The 12,714-nt window shown below is 38.9% G+C and overlaps 1 protein-coding gene across 3 annotated transcripts in view; it reads right to left on the bottom strand.

The window, feature by feature from the left end:
* The window catches only part of RAF1 (Raf-1 proto-oncogene, serine/threonine kinase), a 66,773-nt gene that overhangs the window by 33,353 nt on the left and 20,706 nt on the right, over window positions 1-12,714 (bottom strand). The gene's annotated exons all lie outside the window — the stretch shown is intronic.

Here is a 12,714-nt window from a genome sequence, read left to right as displayed (position 1 = left end):
CTAGAATATACAACTATGTACTGGGGGGCTTTGGGGAGAAGAATAAAAAAAAAAAATTGGCAACAGTTGTTAGCTCAGGTGCCAAACTTTTAAAAAAAGAAAAATGTATTTCTTAGTGTGGATCACTACTAATCTGAAAGCTACTGGTGTAATATTTAGAATCCCCAGGAGAGCTTGCATCAATTTATCCAAATGCATTTATCCATACAAAATACATCTTCCCTTTTTTTAAGGATCCATCTAGTCTTAAAAGTGTCTTTCTTAGTCCTACCAATGAACTCTCTCCACATGTGTGCTAATGCCACCTTATGTTACATTTTAAAATCGTCGTTTCTGGGGCCAGCCCCGTGGTCGAGTGGTTAAGTTCGAGTGCTCCGCTTCGGTGGCCTGGGATTGCAGCAGTTCGGATCCTAGGCGCGGACATGGCACCACTCATCAGGCCATGCTGAGGCGGCGTCCCACATAGCAGAGCCAGAGGCACTCACAACTAGAATAAACAACTATGTACTGGGGGACTTTGGGAAAAAGGAGAAGAAAAAAAGAAAGAAGACTGGCAACAGATGTTGGCTCAGGTGCCAATCTTTAAAAAAAAAAGTCATTTCTCTTACTGCATGTAATTCTAGTTTTCATGTATTTCATTGCTATGTGTACAGAAAAAAACTCAGTATATTAAGTTTTCATTCTTTTTTCAGGTACCATTAGTTATTTTGTGACCTTACTGATCATTCAAATTTACTGTGAGGCTAGCTACTTTAATGGATACACTGACAGTAACCTGAGACCATTCTCCAAGGCTGATTAAGTTACATGGTTCACTAACTTTTAAATAATATGACATTTTGAAGGTATGGAACTTACATACCCCTGGTTCTTATACTATACTGTCTCATTTACTAAATTATTTTGCCCTATGTTGAGGTTCTAATATTTCTCTCTCTCTCAAAGTAGCCCTTCCTCATTTATCACTTTCTCATTTATCACTTCTCATAATGATCTTTGTTGCTGTGAGGGCTTCTGTTTCCTGCCTGCTGAGATGACCTTCTTTTCTGCTTTCAAAGAAAATACCAAATGAGAGTATGGTCCCAACTCTATTTCACTGAACTTAATGTAGATTCCCTGCCTAATTTAAATCCTTCTCCAAAGCGTACACAACAAAGATTGTACTCATTCAGTCTTGCAACTTTTTTTTTTAACACTCTCTTCTGTATGGTTTAAGAGACCCAGTCTTCGTACAGTATTAAAACCTAAAAATGTACAAAGTAGGTTTCTGAAAGTCGTTCTGTGAGGGCAGCTCCTCAGTAGAATTCTGTGACATTCTTAGGTAAACCCGAAATTCTGCCTCATAAAGCCTCCCTTCTTTGCTCCCTATTCATAAAGAATTTACTACTCCCTCCTCTTTTTCATATTTATATTATTCATATATATACACACACATATAATTAACAGCACTTTCCACCCTGTATTGTAATTATTTATTTACATGTCTGCCTCCCTATCTGACTGTAAGCTCCCTGAGGATAGAATACATGACCTCTTTGTCCTAGCATGACGCCCAACCCATAGGCATTATTCAACCAAGACTTCAAAACCAAGGGGATGGTAGTTACAGAATCCAAAATATATTAAATATTTTAATTATTTAATATTAAAATTTATGTAAATTATTAAGGGGGGAGCTATTTTTAAGATGTAATATAAAGTTATAACCACAAGCAAGCATCCATGAAAAACACAAATATTTAACAAAGACTGGTCATCTGAACAATAACAATATTGGTTTGTTCTCTATTTTGACACCTGCCAAAAGTCACCAGGCAACAAGATGTACTTACCAAAAAGTAAATTTCTTAAACTTCTGTACCAAGTAAGCAGCAACAATAACAATAATGATATTAGCTAACAGCTATTGAGATTTTACATTTCAGTATGTACATATTAAGCATCAGCCCTTTACATACAACATCTCGTTTAATCTTCCTAACAATTCTATGAGAGAGACTATTATCCTGATTTTGGAGATGAGGACACTGAGGGCCAAAAAGTTTAAATAAAATTGTCCATGATTACACAGTAAAATAGAGAGTCAAGATTACTGACAGAATATCTAACATCAAAAGCACTCACAAGTTTTACCAGGGCTTTATCACATCATTGTTCTTTATTCTTAAGGCAGATAAGATCAGTGCATTTGTGCGACAAGCTATTGCTCAGATGAGGTGCCAGATTTCAAGCTTGTGGCTGCCTGCTCTAGCTTCCTGATAGCCGGCTCCTTCCTTCCACACTGGTAACTTGTTTTTAAATATACTTTTAAGTAAAATATGATATAATAAGAATTAAATTTGGGGAGGGGGTAAAGGAAAAAAGTTACCCATAACTTTACTCATCCTAACACAGTATTTTTTGGATATCATCTTCTAATATTAGAAGTATAATACATGGATATCAGTTTAAAATCTACCTCTATCTTTTATTGCTGTGTGGCCTTTTGTCAAACTGCTTAACTTCCCCCACACCAATTTTCTCACTCAATCATTCATGCAATAAACGTTACTGAGTACCTACTATGTACCAGGCACTGGTCTAGATGCTTGGATTATCTCAGTGAATTAGAGACAAAGACCCCTGATCTCAGGAGAAGCATATCTTCCAGTGGAAGGACATACAATCAAGTAAATTATATAATAAGATAGTAGGTGATAAGTGCTGGGGGAAGGGAGGCAGGCTGCAATTTATACAGTGAGGTCAGAGTAGGCCTCAATGAGGAGGTAACAGCTGAGCCAAGACTTGGAAGCCAGGGAGTGTGACTTGCAGAGAGCTGAGAGAACATTCAAGGGAGCAGAACAGCCAGTGAAAACTCTAAAGCAGGAGTGTTTCTGTGTACAAGGAATAGCAAAGACATTATGGAGTTCAGTGAAGTGAGAGCATAGCTGGCGGAAGAGGAGACAATGCAGATAACATACTGCCATGTACGTCACTGTAAGGACTGTGCCGTTTACTGAGTGAAATGGGAAGCCATTTAAAGATTGTGAGCAGAGGAGAGACACAATCTGCCTTAGGTCTCAAAAGGACTGCTCCAGCTGCTATATTGCAAATAAACTACATACGCAGTACATACACAATTATAGAGTTCAGAAGAAGTCTGGACTGACGAAACAACTGTAAAAAGGGATAATAGTACTTACCCTCATTGTGTTACAAAAACTGTTCAATAATGTTTGTAAGGCACCTAGTACTGTGCCTGACGTACAGTAAATGATACTACTATAGCTTCTGCCTTACACAAGGAGAGCCAGCACAGTTTGAAATTAAGGGAGGGTAGAAATTCAGCCCATGCTCACTTGCTAAGCCATGTGCCTGGTACACAGACAGCATCAGCCTGGAATAAGGGGATTCTCCTAATTCACATGAAAGAGGCAGTCCTGCTGACTGAGCTATGGAGCTTTTGCTATTTAGCAATGACGCCTTGGGGGTTAGTTGTGGCCTTAATCCTTGTCCATATGTATACACAACTGCATTCTCAATCCGAATCCTATGCTACATTATTCTCCTTCCAAATATAATTTAAAATATTTGATAATTATTTGTATAATCATACTCTATTGTGTTGAATGGAATTTATTCTTACTACTTTTAAGTCATACTTTTAAAATTTTTAAAATCTCTGAAATCAGAACGCATCTTATAAACAATGGGGTCCCTTATCTGTCCTAACAAAGAACCTGAAATAAATACCTTCAGATATATAGGTATTTTGATTAACACCCTAAGTGTGGGATTACTGGGTCAAAGGTAAGAATTATGTATGAGTGCTTCTACCGTCATGTTTTTAATATTTTAAAACTGGACTTGGGTGAATTTCCGTATTTAAAATAAGGTTATTTTCTGAAGCAACTGGTTGCTGCCTATTTTTTCTGATTTTTTTGAGGGGGGAGCGGTAGGTTTAACCCGGAAAAGGAGGGTTATGCTGCTACTTCATCTTCTTAGAAGTGACAAAGGCTTCTAAAAGTTTAGAGAGGTAAAGATACAGATTGATAAATGCAACAGCAGTGGGTGTAACTTTTTTTAAGAATTTCACATTAGGTCCATTTCCCTCAGCACAGTTAAGTGTTGGTGAGATTGTTTTGTGTTTTTTATATTCCTCCAAAGAAAAGTAAAACTCAACAGCCTAGTTCCAAAAGAGCTCTCTGAAACCCTTCTAATAAGAAGGTCCACCCCTTCTTTATTCTTGGAAAAGGTAAAATAGAGGGTCTCTAGACTGGGGGATCCCAGGTACAATTGAGAGTATGGATGCCATTCTGGAAACTATACTAACTGAATGTTTGAATGCAGAGACCAACGCCTCTTCCATAGCTGGGCTCAGGCTCAGAGAAACCAGCATGAGTTCCCCTACCTTGCAGAGAAGCTCAAAGACAACACGCCTAACCTATACACTCAAAGATTCCAATCAGTTGTTTATCCTTATCCTTTTAAAAATAAACAGACTGCCAAGGATTACCAGTCATTTTAGGAAAGTCTCTAACATGGATGATAAAGACCAAAACACACAGGAATAAAAAAACACAACTGGATGACTTGAGCTATTAGATTAACTGGAGTTATCAGAACAGAGCCCAAGAATGCCCAGCACATTAAATTTTACAATAATGGGGAACCAGAAGATTCTATAAACTTCTAGAGAAAAAAGACAAAGCACTAGGAAGAAGAATGACTTCAAATTTCTCAACACTAGAAGCTGGAAGACACAATGGAGCAAAGCCTTTTAAATTCTGAAGGAAAATTATCTCCAACTTGGAATAATCAACAAAACTACCAATGAGGACAGAAAAGAGGTATTTTCTGACATTCCTAATTACAAAAATTTTACCTTCATGATCCCTTTCACAAGGGATTTGTTACACGTATAGGAGTAAATCAAGAAAGAGAAAGACTTGGGATATAGGAAACCGGGCATCCAACACAGGAAAGCAGCACACAAAATCTGCAGGAGGCCAGTGGAGGGAAATCCCTGGATGACAAGTGTGCATCAGGAACAAGAATCCATAATTATGTGACCCTTTCTAGCAACCTCAAACTGCCACCACCACTTACCTACATGATGGCTTTTTCTTTCCTTCAGAGAGAGAAAGAGAAGGGAGAGAAGGAAACAGCTGACATTTTTAAAGTTTTACATGATCTTATACCCCTTTAAGTACAATCTTCCTTATAGAGGGGGTAGTGGGACCTGTGCTAGGTCTTGAGACGTTCTAGATGACTGAAAAGCGTGAATAGTCTAGCAGCATAGGATTTCCCAAAGCATGGGCCATATATTATTCATGGTTTACAAAATGATTTTAAGGGACTTGTAGATATGACAACATAGAATTGAATCAACCAGATAAAGGTTATGAGAAGGAAGAAGTCTGAGTTTGGTATCTTTAATACCTCTTTAACACTTCCTAATCTCCCTTTTTATTTATTTATTTTTGTGTGTGAGGAAAATTGGCCCTGAGCTAATGTCTGTGGCCATCTTCCTCTATTTTGTATGTGGGATGCTCCCATAGCATGGCTTGATGAGTGGTGTGCAGGTCCACACCCAGGATCCAAACCCGTGAACCCCAGGCCACCAAAGTGGAGCGAGCAAACTTAACCCCTACGCCACCGGGCCAGTCCCCCTAATCTCTCTTCTTAATAAAAACAGATTTTACACTCAACACCACTGGCAAACCATCATATCTAACTAAAACTGTTGTTTTTGTTTCAGGAATCTAGTACTATAATGTGATTCTATTCTCCTGGTAGCTTCTTCTGGGTTCATTTTGACTGTGTGTTTTGCAAGTGTTTATAACACAGTTACCTCCAATTTTGTGCAAAAGAAATCAACACAAGATAATGAGTCACAGCCATGCACCCTCAATACATCACTACATTTCCAGCAAGGAAGCCTGCACCTGCTTTGCCCCTGTAGTTTAGGATGATGCTATCACTCAGCTCTTATCTCTGTAACTCAACAGCCTCAAACTACTTTCACCTTTAAGTTAAAGTTCTATTTAATATGATACATATATTAAGAATTTAACATGCCTTTTTTGAGGGGTTACTACTGGTTAACTGCCCATGCCAAGGCCAGGGGGGAGCTGCCCTCCTGGCCCCAGCCTACCTTGCAGCAGCCTGTCTGAGGAGCAGCCTTCCTCTCCTGGGTGGGTCATGTAGTAGGGCGTGGGGGGAGGGGAGGGTGTGCTGGTCACATCCCCGTGTCTGTGATACCCATGGCAAAGAGAAAATCTGCTGGAATAGACTTCTGAGGAGTGAGGAGAGCTTAATAAAATGGTTTCAAAAAAAAAAAAAGAACTTAAGTGTCTTTTAAACTATGCTAATATTTATATTATATTTATATTAGGAGTCTTAGGTTGCACAGATATTAAGTGGTCTGTCCTCATTTTGCCCATGAGCGCTGTTACTTTTTTGTGTATGATTTGGCAAAATGTATGGATTTTCAGGAACATTTATCACATCACGGCAGAAATGTCTATATTGGTTTTCTATATACAGTAGTGTCTTAAAGCTTCCTTTTAAAAATAAACGTATTTAAGGGCCAGTCCCGTGGCTGAGTGGTTAAGTGCGCACGCTCCGCTTCGGTGGCCCAGGGTTTCGCCGGTTCAGATCCTGAGTGGGGACATGGCACCGCTCATTAAGCCATGCTGAGGCGGCATCCCACATACCACAACTAGAAGGACCCACAACTAAAAATAAAACAGCTATGTGCCGGGGGCTGTGAGGAGAAAAAGAAAAATAAATAAATAAATGTATTTAATTTTTAAAAGTGAGCTATTTAAGAGAAAATATTAAGTAAGCAGTACTGTAGGTGGTTCTCTGTTCTAGTAAAAGTGAGGAAGGTAACAGATGAGTGACTGAAATTGGGGAACCACTAGTCTAGCAGAGGCAATACATTCTTTACATAAAAGACCCTGTACTTTGCCATTACTTATCTGTCAGGCTTTCAGGCAAGTCTGATCAACAATAAAGTCTTAGCAATCAAATCTAGAATTTTTCTCAGCCTGCTCCTTCTCTCTTCCCCTTAAAGAGACTTTCATTATACTGCACCTCCAGGGGCTTCTTCTGTCTCCAACTGCATCTCCACTATTGCTTGGCTGGCTTCTATGCTTTCTCCTGCCCCAACGATGGATGTACCTCAAGGCTCTATTTCACTATACTTTCCAAGTGTTTCACAGCCTTTCTACTCTGAACTACTGCCTCCATCAATGAAAACTGTGGTGGACAACTCTATGTTGTCTCTCAAACTCACACACCTCTTTTGAGAACTTCTCTCCTTCACCCATAGGAGTAAGCCCCAAGCAGCAATGTTTATATGTTTATATTCATGATCCTGACCCTCTAGGCCCCACTACAAGTGAATGGAACAAGAATCCAAGCTGGGAACTTGATCTGAAATTGAGCCTAGACAGAATGGTCCTTTGAACTGAGAACAGGTAAAGTCAGGAGCTGTAAGATAAAAATCTTGGTTCATTTTTTCCAAAGCAGTAAAACCAAGTTTGCTGTTAAAATGGCAATATTCTCAAAACTAACTGGTAGATTCAACACAATCCCTACCAGAATAGCTTCTTTGCTGGCTTCTTGGTAGAAACTGACAAGCTGACCCTAAAATTCATATGGAAACTCAAGGGACTCAGAACAGCCAAAAGAATCTTGAAAAAGAACAAAGTTGGAAGACTCATACCTTCCAATTTCAAAACTTATTAGAAAGCTACCATCATCAAGGCAGTGTGGTACTGGCATAAGGACAGACACATGGATCAATGGAACAGAATTAAGAAGGGTGGCAAACAATTAAACCATCCTAGCACAAATGGTGCTGCGCCAATTGGATACCACATGCAAAAGAATGAAGTTCGACCCCTACTTCACAGCATATATAAAAATTAACCCAACGGATAAAGACCTAAATGTAGGAGCTAAAACTATAAAACACTTAAAACAGAGGAGTAAATCTTCATGATCTTGGATTTGGCAGTGACTTCTTAAGATGTAATACCAAAAGCATAAGCAACAAAAGAAAAAACAGATAATCTGGACTTCATCAAAACTAAAAACTTCTGTGCTTCAAAGGATACCATCAAGAAAGCAAAAAGACAACTCAAAGAATGGGACGAAAGATTTGCAAATCATATATCTGATAAAGGACTTGCATCTAGAATACAAATATTCTATAGAATACAGAATAAAGAACTCTTACAACTCAATAATAAAAAAAGACAACCCAATTTAAAAATAGGCAAAGGATCTGAATAGAAATTTTTCCAAAGAAGATATAGAAAGAACCCATAAGAACATGACAAGGTGCCCAACATCACTAATCATTGGGGAAACGAACATCAAAACCACCATGAGATACCACGTTACACCCATTTAGGATGCTGCTACCAAAAAAAAGAAGTGTTGGCAAGGATGTGGAGAAATTGAGACTCTTCATGCATTGCTGGTAGGAATGTAAAATGGTTTAGCTACTATGGAAAACAGTACGGCAGTTCCTCAAAAAATTAAAAATAGTTACTATATGATCCAGCAAGTCCACTTCTGGATATAGATCCCAAAGAACTGAAAGCAGTTACTCAAAGAAATATTTGCACACCCATGTTTGTAGCAGCACTATTCACAATAGCCAAAAGGAAACAACCCAAGTGCCAAGAGACAGATGAACTGATAACAAAATGTGCTCTATGCATAGAAAAAAATATTATTCAGCCTTAAAAAGCAAGGAGAGTCTGATACGTGCTGCAAGATGGATGACCCTTGAGGACATTATGCTAAGTGAAATAAGTCAGTCATAAGAGGGCAAATATTGCATGATTCCACTTATGTAACATTCCTACAGCAGTTAAATTCACACAGACAGAAAGTAGAAAGGTAGTTTGCTAGGGACAGGAGAGGGAGGAGGGGGTGGGGAATTTACTGGGTACAGAGTTTCAGTATAGGATGATGAAAAAGTGCTGAAGATGGATGGTAGTGATGGTTCTAACGGTGTGACTATACTTAATGCCACTGAACTGTACACCTAAAAATGGTTAAGATGGTAAATTTATGTTACATACACTCATGAGTCACTTGACAACAGGGATATCTTCTGAGAAATGCATCCTTAGGTGATTGCACTGTTGTGTGAACATCATAGAGTATACACACACAAACCTAGATGTTACAGCTGACGACACACCTAGCTATGTAGTACTAATCTTATGAGACTACCATGGTATATGCAGTCTATCTTTGACCAAAACATCATGATTTGGTGCATGACTGTGTATTTCACCACAATAAATTTTTTAAAAATTGTTTAGGGGCCAGCCCAGTGGTACAGCAGTTAAGTGCGCACATTCTGCTTCTCGGCAGCCCAGGGTTCGTTAGTTTGGATCCCGGTGCGGACATGGCACCGCTTGGCAAAAAGTCATGCTGTGGTAGGCGTCCCACATACAAAGCAGAGGAAGATGGGCATGGATGTTAGCTCAGGGCCAGTCTTCCTCAGCAAAAAGAGGAGGATTGGCAGTAGTTAAGCTCAGGGCTAACCCTCTTCAAAAAAAAAAAAAATTGTTTACACTTTCGTAAACCAACCATGTTATTAAAAAAAAAAGAGAGAGATGGCATGTTGATCATTACAGGTCAAAACACTGAAACACTATTAAGGTCACTGATACTAAATTTGGAGGCACTGGGCAGGCCCATGTACCTCCCTGGACCTTGTGGATTCATCACAAAAACAAGGTGGCTAGGACTAGATCAGTCCTACTCCCAGCCTGGAGTCTCAGGACCCCTGTGGACTCAAAAATCTAACTAAAAACAAAAAAAGATTCTCTGGTTACTTTCAATATTTCCAAATAAAACCTAGTAAAATTATTCTTTTACTTTACAAAAGCCTGCCCAGAGCAGTAAGAACATAAGACTTCTCTCCTTCCTGCAGACTAGAATTAGAGGACTTCAGGGTGGATTTACAGGTTATTAGGACCCTAGAACATGAGAATGTTCATAGCATTCCTAACAGTCAAAAGGTGGAAACAGCCCAAATGCCATATTCATCAACTGATGAATGTGAATGGATAAATAAAATGTGGTCTATCCAAACAATGGAGTATCACAGCCATAAAAAGGAATCAAATACTAATACATGCTACAAAACGGATGAACCTTGAAAACATTAAGTGAAAGAAGCCAGTCACAAAACTCCACATATTACATGATTCCATTCACATAAAAGTCCAGAACAGGCAAGTCCACAGAGATAGAAAGTAGATTAGTGTTTGTCTACGGCTGGGGAAGTGAGGAATTTTGGAGAGTTATAGCTAAGGGATTTCTTTTCGGTGGCAATGAAAATGTTCTAAAATTGATTGTGGTGATGGTTGCACAACTCTGCCAATATACTAAAAAGCCACTGAATTATATACTTTAAATAGATGAATTGCATGGTATGTGAATTATATCTCAAAAAGCTGTTACCAAAAAAAAGCAGGTCTGCAGTAATTTGGTAGGGGCTATCTGGGTTTCTGAATTTTCTAATTCCTGGTTCCACTCCTTCATAAATCCTGGAACTTTTCCTGCCCCAGTATCCACCTACAAGATTCACTATTATATTTACTCTAGCTTGAAATGGATTCTGCTCCTTGCATCTAAGAGTCCTAAGAAAAAACATTTCTATCCTTAAGAACTGAAGGTACAAGGAGTAAGTGGCTCAAAAAATATTTGCTAAATAAATGAACAGCAACAGCAGCAAGAGTTTTTATCAGTTACCATATCCTAGGAACTAGACGGAGCACTTTCTATCAATTACAGTACTTAAGAAGCAGAATAGTTTTGTGGGTAAGACAGGTACTGGGTTTGAAATCCAATTTCACTACTTACAGGCTGTCTAAACTTGGGCAACTTTTAAACTCCCTGGGTCTCAAGTTTCTCAGCCGTAAAGTTAAGATAATATAGTACAAATGTTACCAAATCACAGAATGAATAAGTTAATGTATGAAAAGTATCTAGCTTACAGTCTAATACATAAAAAGCATTCTGAAAGTTAGCAAAAATTGTGTACCTCTCCTATTACAAATTCTTCAGATAGGAAGTTTGTTTTTTTTTTAAGTGCATCATACTCATTAGTAAGCTTAAGAACTAGAGCATCATTTAGTGGCAGGTATGGGGTTAACTTGAGACCTTCAACTTTTGAGAGCTTCAGTGAATTCAAGATCTCCCAGCAAATGAATGCAGAATCTTGGGTATGTGTAGATTTACATCTTTCTGGGGAGAGACCTTAGCTTCTATCAACATTTGAAAGGAATGCATGATCCAAAAAGAATCAAGTATCACCGGGAAAAGGGTCAGCACAATTGGAAACCCTTTCACTAGCTCTTCCTTTGCTCATTTCTGATTTGCTGTTTTATATGGCAGTAACATATTTTAACCTTTAAAAAGTCCAAGTATATTTATCCATTATACCTTTATGGAAACTGTAACAAACGAGGTAGGGAATATATACATACGTATTACATAACTAGTAAAACTATACACTATACTGTAAGGTAGAAATATTACGATAAAGAAATACAAATGAGATATAGCAGCCTATTCTAAAACAAAGAAAATTAAAACAATGGTTGGGGGGAAGCTTACGTTAAGAAAAAAGACATTTAACTATTACTTGAATGCAGCTATATGACTTGCCACCTCTAAACTGTAAGTTCCTTGAGGACAGGAACCAATCTTCAGCTCCCTCACCTTGCATGGAGTTTGGCATAGAGTAGGTGCCCAAAATGTACTGAGTAAATGAGTGGATGAGCAGCTCAACCAATGATTGCTGACAAATTTAACTCACCAGGCAGCATGCTCCTTGAACTAACTTTCCTAGATACAGGATTCTGAATATTTGAAGTGAAGTACAGGTGATTTAGGGATAAGCTAGGTGCTATTATTTAAAAGTTTTGGGGCCGGCCCGGTGGCAGGCACAGCAGCTAACTTCGCATGCTCCGCTTCGGCAGCCTGGGGTTTGCCAGTTCAGATCCCAGACCTACACACCGCTTATCAAGCCATGCTATGGCAGGTGTCCCACATATAAAGCAGAGGAAGATGGGCAGAGATGTTAGCTCAGGGACAATCTTCCTCAGTAAAAAAGGAGGACTGGCAGCAGATGTTAGCTCAGGGCTAATCTTCCTCAAAAAAACCCCCAACAGATTAAAAAAAAAAGTTTTGAGGTTGCAAGTAACAGAGAATCCAACTCAAACCGCATAAATAAAAAATAATTTACTGGTTCATTTAACTGACAAGAGCAAAGGGAGAACGGCTTCAGGAAGGCTTGGTCCAATGGCTCAAGGTCACTAAAAATCTGGTTTCTTTTGTTTTCTCCTCTCTGCCTTCCTTGGTGTTTGCTTCATTCTAACACTGACCCCACCACCCCAAGTCACAATGTGTGTGACTATAAGCAGATTCTGAGAGCTACATGTATCCTCATTTAAGTCTGGGAGGTAAAAAGCATTTCTCAGGGAAGCTCTTTGGAATAAGGAAGCCCCAAACATGATTTCATATCTCACTAGCCTTCCGTGAATCACGGTGAACAAATCATTATATCCTAATGGCTGGGCTTTGTTGATTGGTTTAAGCTAATCACCCTCTCCCCTAGTGCTAAGGATGGGGTCAATCTCATTAAAATTGGATGGCTATCTAACAGGGAATAAGGGTTGACAGCTCCTC

The sequence above is a fragment of the Equus quagga genome, chromosome 1 (genome assembly GCF_021613505.1).
Source record: "Equus quagga isolate Etosha38 chromosome 1, UCLA_HA_Equagga_1.0, whole genome shotgun sequence".
In the NCBI taxonomy this organism is placed as follows: domain Eukaryota; kingdom Metazoa; phylum Chordata; class Mammalia; order Perissodactyla; family Equidae; genus Equus; species Equus quagga.
The sequence above is the reverse complement of the archived record's forward strand: the minus strand, read 5'-3'. Positions and strand labels throughout refer to the sequence as shown.